At 44.1% G+C, this 15,841-nt stretch overlaps 1 protein-coding gene across 7 annotated transcripts in view; it reads right to left on the bottom strand.

The window, feature by feature from the left end:
* EYA1 (EYA transcriptional coactivator and phosphatase 1) overlaps positions 1-8,270 on the bottom strand; it is a 334,821-nt gene extending 326,551 nt beyond the window's left edge. For 3 of the 7 annotated variants that reach the window (XM_066378893.1, XM_066378895.1, XM_066378898.1), the window contains exon 1: positions 1,111-1,311. The gene's annotated coding sequence lies outside the window, so the exon portion shown is untranslated. Of the gene's footprint in view, positions 1-1,110; positions 1,312-8,204 lie in introns of those variants that run through there. The other 4 variants (XM_066378891.1, XM_066378894.1, XM_066378897.1 and 1 more) reach the window with 2 other exon arrangements.
* Positions 8,271-15,841: the final 7,571 nt, after the last annotated feature.

The raw sequence follows: 15,841 nt of genomic DNA, 5'->3' as shown, positions 1-15,841 counted from the left end.
CTCTTGCTCACCTGCAACTGTGACAGCCTCCTTCCAGAGGCCCCTGGTACCACTAGTCTGTGCCTGGCATAGCCTTTCAGGCTCAACCAGTCCCCTCCTTCAAGGAATCTTGTACATCTGTGCTTTTCCCCAGAATAATAGTCACTTTAGGTCACAATTGTCCTCCAGACTGCACCTTCAGGGCAGAAACCATTTTTATCCATGTAACAAGATGCTTGGTACCTGGCCCGTCTCCCAGTGTTGGCTCAATGAACAGTTCAGAGCTAGAGACACAGGACAGTTAGGGCAGTAGGGTCTCTGAATAGAATGGAAGAATGCCCTCCTCACATGAACATTCTGCTCCTATGTTATTCCTGCACTTCTCCCTCACAACCTGGATCCTCTGTGCTGAGCAGATACTGGAGACTGATTCTTTTAAATATGAATTCCCATTTCTTGAAAGGTCTGAGTCTTTCTCCCACCCAAATTTTGCAGGAAGCCTTGAGTTTTATGAGATGACTTAGCCAGCTAGCATTAGTCAATCCCACTATCAACAAAAACGTTGGGTGTGTCTTAATTAATATTTTTAAAATTTTTTTCTACTGTCTGCAATATTCCACCTCCCCTAAACCTGACCAAAGGTAAAGCAAAGATCCCGTTTAGTTTTTATTGTTTCCCTAATTATTCATAAAAATAACAATGCCTCGCCCTGCTTGACCTCTCCAAATCATCTGCTACTTCTTTTAACTTGCTTCTTTGATTGGAACCAACCAACCCACTTTGACCAAAGGAAGTAACTCCGAGGGCTAGAAAGTGGTAAATATAAATATCTACTTGTCCCTACTGCTCCCCAAATGCTTCGCAGGGCTGGAGCTTCACGCGCAAGTACGCGTCCAAGACAGCAATCACAACATCGAGGAAGGTCACAATGACCTCCCCCTGTATCCTCCGAGGTCCCAATCAGTCACCACCTCCCCCAAAGGGAAACAAACCGGCCCCAGGCACATCCCTCCGCGTGCAGCGCCCTAAGGCTGCCAGGCCAAGGGGCGCCTCCACGTGTCACCTCAGCTGGCCCTACGAGTTCCCATTATTGCCGCGCGCCCACGCGCCCATCCAGGTGGCTTCGCGTACCTGGAGGCGGCGTCCGTGAGAGCCGGCGGCCTTGGAGGCGCAGGCGGGTCGGGGTGCGGGCGGACCCACTCGCTCCGGGGTCGGCCCACGGCGTTGCGCCCCCTCTGCGGCTGCCCCTGCTCGATCGCCGCCCTCCTGCCCCGGGTGGGGCTGCGGCGTCAGCGGCCCGGGCTCTCGGCCCTGCCTCAGAGCCAAAGGGTCAGATTTAGTTTCACAACAAAGTCTCCTCGTCACCGCAACCCAACTGAAGGCCAAAGCCGGCAGGCAGCCCGGGAGGGGCGGGAGCGCGGTGGCAGGAGAGCGCGCCAGGGGAGGGTGGCCGGCGACAGGGGCCCAGTGGCTGGACTTACGGGTGTCCCAAGTCTGACGACGTGGGGCTGAGGAACCGGTTCTTCCAAAAACAAACTAAAAATGGGTAACAGCCGCGGCAGTCCTAAGAGGGGGTCTGTCTCCGTGTTTAGGGCAAAAACTGCTTTTGCTTCTAGAAATTCGAGCCAGCGGTGGCTTTTTTTCTTTCTTTCCTTCTTAAATGCGTCTGTGCCTTCGAGTTGAGGGGCGCCCTCCTCGCGGTTCTGAGAGCACAGCGACACGACGGCCGGGCGCTGGCGACCCGAGCCCTCTTCCCAGGACCCCCAGAGCGTCCTCGGGCCCCTCGGTGGAGCGGAGCTCGGCCGGCTGCCCAGGCCCTGCGGGGAGACTGGGACTCCTGAGCCCATTGCAGTGTTTAAACTGAAGATCGAGCGTGGTGGGTTTGCTGTTTTAACTGGGGCAAGTTAGGTATGCATGAGGTGGACCCCAACGGAAGGGTAAGTGTAGTGACAGGGTGATTATTTTTATCTTGTGGGGAGGAGAATATAAATGATAAAGATACCAGACTGAAGTATATTAAAACATCCAGGATTCAAATACGTTTATGAGTGGTCTTAAAGCTGTGTAACCTAACTTCTTCTATTTAGGGAAACTGAGGCAAAGAAGGGTAAATAGATTATCCAAAATCGTGCCAGGAAGGCTGGACTAAATGTCCTGTAACCTCTCTACTAAATTTGTTTGCCTTTCTTTGCATCGTGGAACCCTTTTGAGAGGGTAGGGGGAACTTTCTGTAACCCCAAGTCCCTCTGCATCGGACTTAATGGGGTCTACAGAGAATCTTGATTGGCCTGGAAAGTATTCCAGCATGGGATGAAGCATCCATTACAGGCCAGTAATACGAGCTGCCCCCTCTTTGGGAACTTCCTCTTACTTGATTTTAGGGAATCCAATCACAAGCAGTGAAAGATATGCAAATACCTTGATGATTTGCTCTTATAAGGACTCATTGCTTCTCCGTGAGCATTCAAATGTTTGCACTTGTCTTTCCCTCTTAAATGAAATCCTTTTCCCTCCCCCACTCAATTATTGACATCAAATGAGTTATAATGTAAGCAAAAGGGCCTCAGAAAGTATAAAGCATGGCATGAGCATGCATATTATCCTACAGCCTCTTTCAAAATCGTCCAGATTCACCGGCTTTGCTGTTGTCTCTATCAGTCATCAAGTTATCTGTTGATTTGTACTAGATACCGTGAAGTTAGAGTCAGAACAATGAGACCTAATCCTTCACCTCTTCACCTTCAAAGACCACAGATTATAGATTGGAAGACAAAACCAATACACAGGAAACTGTCAGAAATCTACACAAAGACTGATTTTTTATCTTAAACTGTTAGATGTTTATATGTAGGCAGACCCAGAAACTTTTCCAAAATAGACCACGTATATCCATTGAAGTGGACTTCTTGTAAAACTCAATGCATTGGTAAATTATATAAACCCAAATAAGACCGCATTATCTTGTCCAAATAGAAATATTAACCAAATAACCAGTTAGTGAGGATGGCTTAGCCTTCTTGAATCCACTGCTTTTTATTTCTACCCATTCACACATATAAAAAAATTGAGAAATCCAGAGTCCCTTAAAGCATAGGTGATCAAAAATTTTATTGAAGGGAGCAACAATAACCCAAAACTACCAAATATGTGTCTGCCAAGAGCACCAAAGACAATGGAATATCTCTTGTCAAAGACAACAGGCACAATATTTATTTGGAAATGATATTTTAAGTCAATTTCTATAATTAAGAAATAACTTAAAATCTAAAAATTTTCATGTATTAATACAAGGAGTCTTTTGATCCTTGAACAAGGTATTTCCTTTAAAAACATGTAAAACAACTCTCAAGCCGAATGTCCTACCATTTTATTTCTTAAACTCTTTGTAACCTAGATTTAGAAGGCCTTTGGATAATATTCTAAATTTTAAACCAGTTTCTGAATTTAAGGGTATTGAATAATTTATTTTATTATTGCCCTTTCAGAAATGCCATGTGTTTAAAACATTGGCAGTGTTAGGTTCAGAATATAGAGTCATGTTTGAAATTTTCTATGAAGGAAAATTGTTATTTGGGCAAAGTACATTTATTTTAGCAAAGTATACAAATTCTTCATATTCTCCAAAACAAGAGTAGCAGGAGCCAATTTATTGAGTATAATGTATCCCAGACACTTGCTGGAATAAACATTGTTCTTGAGCCCCTCAGATGCACAGCCAATAGGGAGCTGTTGACTACTTGAGGTTTTTACACGTCTCTCAGCCAAATCAGAAATCCAAGTCCCAAATCAGTCACAGGCACACAGAGTGGATTTACAGTCATGACTGGGCATAGGGTCACAATCTGCAAATGCACTGTACCACCCAAGACAGGTTTATTTTTGACATAAAATATACTTAATGTTTTTCATTGGATGTGAATTGCAAGTATGAAGAAAATTTTCAATAAAAATTAAATATTCCTTGCAACACCAAGCCAAGACCCAATAAAACATATATGTTCATAATGATCCACTTGAGAATATCTATGGGATTTTATATTCATCTATTGGTGTGTATATATAGATATATTTGTAGCATTTCCATGTGAGTAACTATGTAGTAAATGCCATAAGGACTCAATTATGTATCCGTTAGTTTAAACTGGACTTAGAATATTTAGCCACTTACGTTTCATAAAATGCTCACCTTAACAGCTCTCCTAACCTGCATTTTGTACAATAAAGAAATGACAAAGGTTTTTTTTGCATATGAAGGATCAAAAAATTGCTTAAGTGTACAGTTATACTCTGATTTATGACACAAACCCAGGACAAGTGACAGAAATGTGCAATTAAACCTGGGTCCTATTCAAACTCTCAAATACAGACCCACAGAAAGCAGAGGGCAAAAATCAACAGTTGTGAAGTTCTTTGAGCAGTTGTATTCTGCCTACACTGACAAAGGTATGTTATGACCAATCCTGGTTCAAAAGAAATGTTTGCTTTTTCTCTCCCTCTCTCTCACAAATTCCTTTATTATTTAGTTTGGCAACGTAATTTCATATAGAAACACTTTCAAATGCACCCAATGGGAGTTTTCCTTAAGGAGGAGGAAGAAGGTCTAGCCCACTAGTTTAGATGGAGAATGACTCCTGAGCATCTTCGGGAGAAGACTGGACCACATGGGAGCAGCCAAGAAAAAAGCCAACTCCCTAAGTGTGACTATGTACAGGGACCATTTAGAAAAACTTTTAATGGACCAGTCACTTTCCCCCAACATTGGCCTTTCTAATTTCACTTAGCTAAACTACTTCACCCTGTTAGGAACCACTTGTTAGGAGTCACTGTCCCCCCACCCCACCTCAAGAGCAATGGCTTGATTGTTCTTTTTACATTTCTATAATATCATATGCCAAACAAGCATTAGTTTAGTCTCCTTTCTCGCAACTCGAGTAATTTTGAAAAGAGTAGTACCCTTTCCTCCAAAAATAAAATTTCAGGTAAAAATTTAAATTCTAGTGTTGTAGGGGGCATTAATTGAAGCCAGTAGAATAATATTAAGAAAAGTTAAGCACAGGCCTGACCTGTGGTGGCGCAGTGGATAAAGCGTCGACCTGGAAATGCTGAGGTCGCTGGTTCGAGACCCTGGGCTTGCTTGGTCAAGGCACATAGGGGAGTTGATGCTTCCAGCTCCTCCCCCCTGTCTCTCTCTCTCTGTCTCTCTCTCCCTCTCTCTCTCCTCTCTAAAATGAATAAATAAAAAAAAACAAAAAAACTTTAAAAAAAAAAAAAAAAAAAAAAAAAAAAAAAAAAAAAGAAAAGTTAAGCACAAGACAGAAGACATGGTCCCTATATTCCAGGACCTATATATTTTATAAAAAGTGCATGTGCTTTTTAGTCTGCTGTAATATCATGCCATCTGAAAGTTGATTTCTTCGCTATTGCTTCCCTAAAACAATGTGTAAGGTAAACCTGGGACGAGTTTACTTAACAGAACTTATTACATGAGCCATAAATTTTTACTTCTACCTCCAATTTCCTATTATAACAGGACTAGTTTTCTCAACTGCTGTTGACTAATGTTAGGAAATACATTTTCTCCTATCAAGACTTTTAAAGAACATCATCATAGTCTTTCCTCATACCAGGGATTTTGGATGTACATAGTGAGAGGATCTGGGCCAAAGCAAACATGTTTGCTGCCATCTTTATGCATAGTGTAGCTTAAGAGATACCAGGTAAGGCATGCAACACCAGGGTTCTTGGCCAGATTTCTAAAGTAAAGACTTCAGGTGAATTTTCAAGTGATGTTTTAATCCACATCCTATGTGTTACCATTAATTACTATGGTAAATTTTATTGTACATTTGAATAATTGTTTTTATACCACCTGTTCTGTTGATCTTTCCCTTTTAGGTGAATTTTTCAAAGTCATTGAGATGCACTCTTCTGCATGTTTAATCTAACTTGTCTAATTTTTCTTTTATTTTTCTCTCTTGGCATATATATGCTTTTCATTGTCAAATATTTGTATAGGTGGAGCTTTGAGCTTCCAATTTGCTTTTATCCAGATCATTCTACTTATTAACATATCCACTTGTGAGTTGCCTTTACCTTTATAAAGAGATGATATCTAACAAGTGCTTTGGGGAAATATGATTCCTCAATGTGGCAGTCACTTGTCCCATCCCCCACCCCAAAAGCAATGGTTTGATTGTTCTTTTTGCATGTCTATAATATCATATGACAAACAAGCATCAGATTTATTCTCCTTTCTCACAACTAGAGTAATTTTTAAAATAGCACCTTCTCCTCCAAGAATAAAATGACAGGTGAATTATAAAAAAATATGCAACAGAATTGCTCTTCCAGTATAGTTTAGAACAGGTCTTCATGCTCCATAAGTGAACTCTAATGGCCAAGAGAACAGAAAGTTTGGGGAGTGTGACTCATGAACAGTATGGAGTTGGACCTCAAGTTTATAACTTTTAGATTCTATTTCCCCAGACATGCTACTTTTTCTTATCGAGGTTAAATCTCATTTGTTATTTCCTGACTGTGTTTTTGGCAGATAGCTGATAGTACTTCTGTTGACTTTTCGTTTATAGTTGTAAATGACTATTAAACTATTTTAGAAAATTCATTCCAAGTCGTGAGTTCTGTCATCATGCAAAATAAAAATAAACAGGTTTACCCTTACTTCAGAAAGGATAAGAATTCTTAGATTAATGGAAAGAGCTTATTCCATAAAAGCATAGATTATGGATTGAGGCCCATTTAGACAAAACAATCAGCTCTCTATTGGCCAGCAATAAACCCGAAGAATAATACCAGAGGTCACTGTAAAGATAATTTTCAAACTGCTTTGCCTTGCCTGCCAAATCAAGCACGATCTTAAGTGCTAAAATTAGTGCCAAAGAGTAGTGGAAAAAAGAAAGCAAACAATCCATTGTTTGTTTGATAAGCATAAAATATTTACAGTGAGGAAAATTATGTTTCCAATATTGTAACTATTTCTTAACATGTAACACAAGGTACTGAAGAGCCATTCTTGGTCATGAAAACCTAATGTGTCCTTGAATATTAGATATTCAGAGAGCTGAGTTGCTAATTGGGGTGGATGGACTTCTTTTGTTTCTGTTTTTGCTTTTGTCTGATATTTTTCCTTTGTTTTATTTTATTCTTTGCCTCTTTGTGGCTTCTCTCATAGCACCAGACATTTTGTTTGCTTGCTTTGTTTTGGTAGGGTATTCTATTTTAGCCAACAAATGTTTTATAGCGTAAGCTAACTTTTAAGGAACAAAACTGAGAATGGCTTTCTGCATCATTTAAACCAGTGTGTTTGACATATATTAACTGAATCAGAGCACCAAACCATATGTTTATGGTGAGTATGAAAGGAGGGAATCTAACAGATAAATTTTATCACTCGTTTTCAGAACACACAGCATGTTGACAGCTAAGGGCCATCTTACTCTGAAATCCTTGTCCCAGGATTTCATTTTTCTTAATTTGTTGTAGATCCTTAAGTAAGTTGTTGGCTCAATAATTTACCTAAATAATTTGCCTAAATTTCCCCTCAAATCATAGACTTTATTTATATATGCAAAAGGAAAACTCAAACCATGTCACAATCAGCTAAGGAAACTACTGGTGATAAGAGAATTAAAAGAGTTATTCTTCCATATATAAGAAAACAAGATCATGTGGTCACTGCTGTGTGACTACTTATAGCAATTTTAATGTTGGAAGTTATGTAAAATTTCTTAGCAGTCTTGTCACTAATTCAATAAGTTTTGGTGTCCTTACAGCAACACAGGGAAGTCTTATGTTCAGTCAGATAGGAGATATCCTACCATTACCTGTGCTGTTGGAAGTGGATTTCCAATGAGGCCAGGCACAGAGGGGGCATGAATGGAGGTTAAAAATTAAACGTGGGCTAGAAATGCTGATCAACCCGTTTGTCTCGGAAAGAGGTGTTCACCATTGAAGAAACAAATAAAAACGTGGCTGCAAAGATCAATCGTGTAGAAATCATTTCATGTGAAAATTGATCTAGGAAAAGAAGAGGGGAGAGGAAAGGAGAGGAGAGGAGAGGAATGGGGAGGAGGAGGCGGGAGAGAGACCGAGGAGATTGAGAAAGTCTGCGGTGGCGCGCGCGGGTCTGTGGCGACGAGGGGAGAAATCGCAGGACCACAGACCGTGAAACAGCTTAAGCCCGATTCAGATAATTAAGCGAAATTCACCTCAGGTAGGAGGATTCTCTTTGTCGATTTCACTCTATGGGAGGGAGTCTGGCTTCTTTCCTAAGATTCGTCTTTTTCCTGAAGCCTAGGACGCTGGCCCATTTGGGTCCTGGCTCCCAAAAGCCCCGGAGACCCGGGATGGTTGCTACTGTGCAGGCGCGTCTGGTCTCTCTGCTTGGTGGTTCTGCAATTCGATTACAGGCCTTTCCCCCCTCGGCATTATTTTTCTGACTACTTGAAAGGGGGGAAATAACCCAAAACTATATAAGAAACTCGAGAAGAGACTGTGGGATGCAGAACCGCACACGTGGTCCAGCAAATTGGAGAGGAGGGTGGGGGAGGTGAGGAAGAGAGAAGTGAAACTAGAAATTATGGTACAGCTTTAGAATTCGAGAATCTCCCTTATCCTTTTCCAATCTATATTGTTTTTGGTCCTTCACAGCCGCACTTATCCAATAAAAGTGGAAGAGGGAGAATAACGTTCTGAATAGTGACGTGTCTACGGACATAAACGTACAAGTAGCGGCGGCGGGGGTTTGGCGGGGAACCTCATGGGGGAGAGGCAGTTTCCGAGGCTGCTTCTAAGCAGATCATTTCCCCCGAAGATTCTGAACAGTTCTTTTGTCCAAATCCAACGTTCAGAAACACATAAGCTCCCTCCAATGGGACATTCAAATTTCATTTATTCAGAGACATCTGAAGCCCTCAAGAATTAGGCATCTTTTCATCTTTTCAGGATATGTTTGGAGGAGTTAAAGAGGCAGACAGATACACAAAAGAGAGTGGTTTACTTCTGGAAACGGTTTCGCTTCAGAATGTACCTTCTACTTGCTAAAAAGCATGTATTATTGGAAATAAAACCCAAAGACAAACTTCTGTCATTGCAGATGCGTCATCTGATAAGTCAAACTGAACACACATTTTTTGGGGGGGAAAGCAAAGGTGACTGAAAGTGCTACTGCTGATACTTCAATCAAGTCAAGCGTTCAGAAAAATTATTCTCTTCATTAGAAAGTTCAATTGTGTTTTTCTTTTCTAGCCTATCTTGAATTAAACAAAACTTGTTAACAGGATTGTAATGAAAACTCTACATGATGTAAACATCCAAAGAAAGAAATTCAAGATTGGTTATATTCTGGGGCCGCAAAGATTTTATCAATAGATTATCACTGAAGTATGGAGCCAGGTCTTCAAAGTATGGAATCAGGACTCTCTAACCGTAAGGTTGGCTGGGGGTGGGGAAACTTTAGAGAACCTTCCCCCAGCGAAAAAACAACAACAACAACAACAAAAACTGCATAAAATATAAATGCAATAAGTTGAGCTAAATTTTATTTTTCCAGAATTAAAAAATATATATTTAGTAAGTTTTGAAGGCCAATTGCCAATTCATGGACATATCAGAATAAAACACAAACACAAATGCCAAATGCCTGTGGTTCATGCAAACTACAGCAAATCACGAGTTTTTTATATTTAGATGGATAATGGACGGATATAAAGTGATAGATAAGATTATTACTTATTAATTTTCTTAAGTTTTCAAATGTTTGCATTAACCAACATAGCTAATATCTTAAGCTTCTGAAACTGTAGCCAGCATTACTTTCTTATTTCACTTCTCAGGAGTTCATGGGAAAAGATAACCAAAGAGATACTTTTGAGCGAAGCGCGTCCTTGCTGCTTGACCTTAGGAAACAATGGGAAGTCTTGGCCTTCTCTGCAAGGACGCGAGGTGTCAGGGGAGGAGGCTAGAAGACTTCTACTGGGGTCGACTGTTCCACCACCTTCCAAAGCTTTGAATAATGTCCATCTAACACCACCCTTGGAGTAGGGGAAAAGAGAGAGTTCTTTCGGGTGGAGAAGTGAGTGCCAGGGCATTTTACCACGTCCTGGTGAGGAGGGAACTCAGGAAAGCCCTCTGGGGCTGCTGGGGCTTAAGGAAGGTTGGGTAGGTCTGCACTGAGGCGTACGCACTGAGCTGGCGCCCCCGCTGCGGGTCGCTCCTGCGCGCGGTTGCTCTCCCTGCCTGAGCGCCCGCTGCCGCCGCCGCGTCCGGGTCTGGGAAACCCGCTCCCTCCCCGGCGGCGCCTATTACCAGCAGCTGCTTCTGCTTAGCCCTGCGACGATCGGTTCGCCCCAGCCCACAGCCTCTCCCCCGGCTCCTTCTCCCCCCACCCCCGCCCTGCCCTTCCTCGCCTCCGCACCAGCTCCGCAGCTGCCGGGGCAGGTCAGCGCTACAGTAGCAGCCGCGCAGCCACGCGCGCAGGTTCCGAACTCCAGAATGGGGTAGTGGGTGGGGTTGAGGGAGGGAGTGTGTAAATGAGCCGGGAAGACGACGAGGCTGGAAGCACACCGAGGGAGGTTAAAGGAAGGTGCGATGGCAGTGGGATTTCGAGGCCGCAGGCAGGAAGGGCGCCAGGCTAGGCAGGCGGCAGACAGCTGTCCCTCTGCCCGCTTGGGTGCCGCGAAGGAGGCTGCAGAGGCCTGGGCGGGGGCGAAGGCCCGACGCCCCGCCCTCCACCTGTGGCCTCTCGGAGACCGAACCCCCCCCCCCCCGGAGGACGCAGGGGGAGGCCGCCCCGGCGCGAGGCACCCGGGATTGGGGGAAAGCTGGCCCTAGCGCGGGGGTCGCGCACAGTGACGCCCCGAGGCTCCGCTCACCCGGCGGCCCTCGTCCTCGCTCTGCACTCTCAGAAGGGGGCTAGAAAATGACACCCGGGAGCCATAGCAGGGTCCGATGGAAACTGGGACAGAAAAGACTGGTCATTTTTCTGACATTGTTAGAGGGGGTGGGGTGGGGGACGCCACGGGGGAGGCGCGACTTAGGGCTTGGCTCTGCACCGCCAGCCGGTGCTGGCCGAGGGCCGGGCCATCGAAGTGGGGCTGGAACCAGTTTCTCCTCCGACCTCTGGGCGGAGAGTGGGACCCCGGGCCGCAGGAAAAGCTGCCCAGTGAGAACAGGCCGGGCTCCTGGACGAGAGCTACCCAGGGGCTTGCTGTAACGCTGAGGACGGTGAGGCGCGGAAGGCGGCGATGCCGAAGAGAGAAGCGGCCCCTAGGTTTGCGGGACTGTTTTGGAGAACTAGCCTGGGATGAGGGCAATGACTCGATCCCCACACCGCAGCACAGTTCTGTGGTGCTGGCTTAGCAGGAGGAACAATAGTATCTCGCCTGCCCCAAAGTGACCACAGCCGAGGGCCTATCGGGTCCTTCTCCCCGCCCACCGCCGAGAGCAAGGGGCTCCTCAGCGAGCGCAGGGCACACCCAGTCGCTCGCGTGTCAGATCTGACAGCTGGAAGGGATTTTAGCGGCCTTGTAGTCGTCTAACCCCGCAGTTCTGCCAAAGAAGAAACTGACATTCCAAAGGGTCAAGTGACCTGCCCACGATGACACGGCTGTGAGCCCAGCGTCCAGGACAGTGCCCGGCACGGGGGGAGCCCTCAGTCAACATGTGTTCAAACAGTGGACAGTCGTACAGCCGGAGCCAAACCATCTAACGAAGCAGAACCGCGGAACCACGTGCCAGGGCGTTTCCACCAGCCCCCGCACGCCCCGCGGCCGGGCCTCAGCCTTCACAATCCCAGATGCCCTTTGGCCGGAAGAGTCCATGGTGATAATAAACCCTTCTGCCCTGATTTCTAAGAATCCGCGGTCTCCAGCCCCCGAGCCCCAACCCCCGACCCCATCGAGGTTTCCGCCCCGCAGTTCTGGGGACTGTTCTTTGGTATCGTTTCATTAGTATCGAAAACGGCCGCAGGCAGAAAATCAAGGGTCGCTTCAGTCTCCTCTCTCCTTTTCGGACACCCTCATTCATTGACGGCCCATCCACCGCCAAGGTCCTTCGCAAGACAAGGGCGGCGTCTTTACAAGTCGCCCGGGGGAAGCTCTAGCCTCTCTCCTCCACCCCCGGCCCCGCCTTGAACTGAAAACCTGAATGGAAAGGGCCGTGCATCACAGCGTGAAAACGAGACATCCCCCTCCAACAGCCACACTACAGGACAATTGCCCTTAGCTAAAGTCTCTAGGATTTCTGTGCTGCTGCTCTGGGGGAACCGCGGGACACCGTTTTCAGGGAGAGGCCGGCGCGGGAAAGCGCGCAGGAGCCTGGCTGGGCAGCCGAGGCGCGGCCCCGGGTCCACTCCACACGGGCAGGAAAGGCCCTGCTGGGGCAGTCGTAGACGCCTAGCACCTGTCTACTGCTGTAACCTGCCTACTAATCTGTCTACTAAGTGTAGACACTTTTACAATTGCGTTTGGGAGCTTGTTAATCTGCAGCCAGTGCCACCAGAGGACCAGCAGGGCTGTGTCTAGGTAAAGACGTCCTCCCTTAAAGGGCGGATTCCGTTTTCCCGAGATGGAGAGAGATTTGGGACATTTCCCAAATTTAGATCAGCAGTTTAGAGGACACACTCTTTGACAGAAACAGTTCGTAAAAATAGGGCACCTGCCTGACCTGTGGTGGCGCAGTGGATAAAGCGTCGACCTGGAAATGCTGTGGTTGCCGGTTTGAAACCCTGGGCTTGCCTGGTCAAGGCACATACGGGAGTTGATGCTTCCAGCTCCTCCCCCTTCTCTCTCTCTGTCTCTCCCTCTCCTCTCTAAAATGAATAAATAAAAAAATAAAAAAAAAATAGGGCACTTGCAGAAAAAAAACAATTTTCACCCCTAATCCAAGTCTTGGCACAGGAAGTGCAATGATTGCTGAATGAATACCAGACCACTTGTAGTAATACCGGTAATGCTCTTTCTTCTGCTGAGTCCTTCTCAGCTGCCATCTTCCCGGTTTCTGGGATTGGTGTGAGACCCAAGCAAAGAATTTCACTTTTATGATTACCAATCTAATACATGTAAGGTACGGATGTGGTCTGACACTAGGGTTCCCTCAGACACCGTCTTCAACATTTTCTGAAATAAACTCTATCGGTCCTGGTCAGAGAAACATGAATCCATGTTTATATTAACACTTACAAAGTAACACACAGTTTTTTGACAATGCAAAGAAGCTTGCTTTGGGGAAAGAAAAGAGATTGGGAGAAATGCTCCCAGACCTCTTTGTCAGTAGTACATTTGGGCAGTACATACATAATATCTAGGGAGACAGTTACTATGCAGAGAATGCATAGCATTTGATGGTGCAAATATTTTAAAATATCCCCCATTCTACTGTCGTATCTCTGTGTCCACACAGGAACCCCACACTTTCCATTTCCTTGTATTAGCACAAGTTCCAGGAAAATATTACAAATCATTCTTGAAAGACCAAAATTGAATAATGGCATTTCGAAGACGAGCTGTAGACACCGGCAAATCTCTCGTCTTCCTGAGGTTAAGCCTTGCTTTCCCTTTCTGTTGCAATTTAAACCTGAAAGAATATTTATAAGTAATCTTAAAGTCTTGGTCCCACATATCACAACAAAGAGATTTTGTTTTGCCTCCACCACATAAAACTAGAGGCAAGATATTTTGCAAAATGAGATTTTCACTTTCACCTGTTAATGCCCACACTTTGTCTTCCTAGCCTGTTTCCCAGTACACTGCAAGCAGACATTGCCAATATATGAGTGAAGCAATATAAAGAAAAATCTCCCCTCGGCCAGCCAATCTGTGGAGTCTGCGGGGATACACAGGGCTGTTAATTCCTCCCAGCTCCATCTGTGGGAATGATGAGACTCAGCCATTACCGAAGATTATGAGGATAAATTAATTAGGTTCTTCCATTATACTGCAGTCTTCTGGAGATGATTGCCGTTTTCCCTTTAAATGTCATTATTTCTAGATCTAGTTAGCAGCTGATGCAATTAAAGAAGAGGTAATGTAAATTTAACAATACAAATAATACTTTCTTTCATGTATGTTGAAAAATGCAGAAAGAGAAGGACCAGCCAAATTGTACCTGTCTGCCATAAACAACCAATGTAACTCCTGCTTTAAAAGAATAAAATAAAAGCAGCCAGTGTGCACTTGGATTCTTGAGTGAATTCTTGAATCAATACTTTTGTTTCATGTTTTCATGTTCTCAGTAATGTTAATGTATCCAGTTACAAACTCTTGCCAGTAAGAAAGAAAATATGCCCTGCTGTGCACTCTTCTAAACACTTTTAAAGAATCACGCTTTCTTTCATTTGGAATTATGATTCTGATTGTCTGGTGAATCTTTGCAATCTCCATTGGATAATGAGTAGACACACTTAATTCCCTACACTAATCACCTGAGTTGAAAACCGGGGTCACATTAGCAGACCAATAACATCTCTGATCTTGTACAAAAAGACACACATAGGCACAAAAGTAGCATTAATTATGATATCTATTCTGCCACTGTAAAAACAGATCAGAAAGACTGGTAGGCTAATGATCTATACAGCAAGTATTAAAAACAGATGTATTCCTGTTGCTTTACAGAGTAATAATGTATTATTCATAGGTGATAAACTGCACATTCCTAATAAAAAATAAATGCAATATAATATTTTTTATTCTTTTCAGCCTGTCAAGGATTATTTCATTAGTTTTATAATTAATAAAAATTTTGGTAATTAAACAGCCGATACTAAGCAGATTGTAAATAGAAGCTCTTTGTCCAGGAATAGTTTTTTGTTGTTTTTTTTTCCTGAGGTATTTTCACATTTTCTGTTTCCTATGGCTAAATGTTTTAAATTGTAAATAAGAGGTACTGCAAGATAAGATTTAGTTTATGATGTCAGGGCTCGCGTGGGTGTAGGAGACCTGGTAGGTAGTTGGCCTTCTACTGTGTTTGTGCATTTTCATTGACAGGCTGGTGGTGGGCGTTGCAGTCTCGGTTACAAACCCGCTTGCGTTTTCAGTTCGTTGAATAACGAAACAATGTGACGTTGCCACAGCTCCCTCCCCCCGGCCTCTGGGTGCCTGTGTTTGGGCAGGAATCACACTGATACATTTACTGTAGGTTATATACAGCTTCGATGGATTCCAAGTGAAGACCGCTAGCAGTCAAGGATGCTTAGATGCCAAAGAGTGCGGTACCCTGGTAACAGTAGGCTCGGATACCCTTAGACAGCGACAGCTGCCTCTGATACAAGATCTTAAACTCTTGTCCTAAATGCCTGTGAAGCCTTTAGGACTAGTCCGGGAACCTAAAAGCACAAATGTATTTCAAAAAGGGAATATCTGTTCTATTGCAATGTACAATTTAGGGTATGGTAATTGGGTTGAGACTAGGGAACAGAACCAGCAAGTCTAAAGAATGGAACTCAGTAAAATATCTAATAAATGCTATATTATCAGACAGCCCAAAGTTTGTCAACAGCAATCAAAAAGCCATGCTTTCTACCCCATTTTCTCCCATATTCTCTCTTATGCTGTTTCCAAACCAACATTGTTCTTTATATTAAAAAAAATGAGGATCTAGATAGTGAAGCTTTGAAAACTTGATTCTTCCAGACCTACTGGAGATATAAAAGTTAACTAAGACTTAGGTAGTCCGATATGGGGGAGGGAGGGAGGAGAAGGAGGGAGAGGTACATTTTAAAGAGTTTGCCCCACCGCTCTTTCTCTCCCCCCCCTCAGTGGAGGGAGGTGGAACTATAAAATTCTCTGCAGCACACGCTATAAATTGCATTTTGCTGAAAGTTTTAATACTTAATTTTAACTCAAAG

The sequence above is a fragment of the Saccopteryx leptura genome, chromosome 3 (assembly GCF_036850995.1).
Source record: "Saccopteryx leptura isolate mSacLep1 chromosome 3, mSacLep1_pri_phased_curated, whole genome shotgun sequence".
NCBI lineage: Eukaryota > Metazoa > Chordata > Mammalia > Chiroptera > Emballonuridae > Saccopteryx > Saccopteryx leptura.
This window is presented reverse-complemented; position numbering and strand designations above follow the sequence as displayed.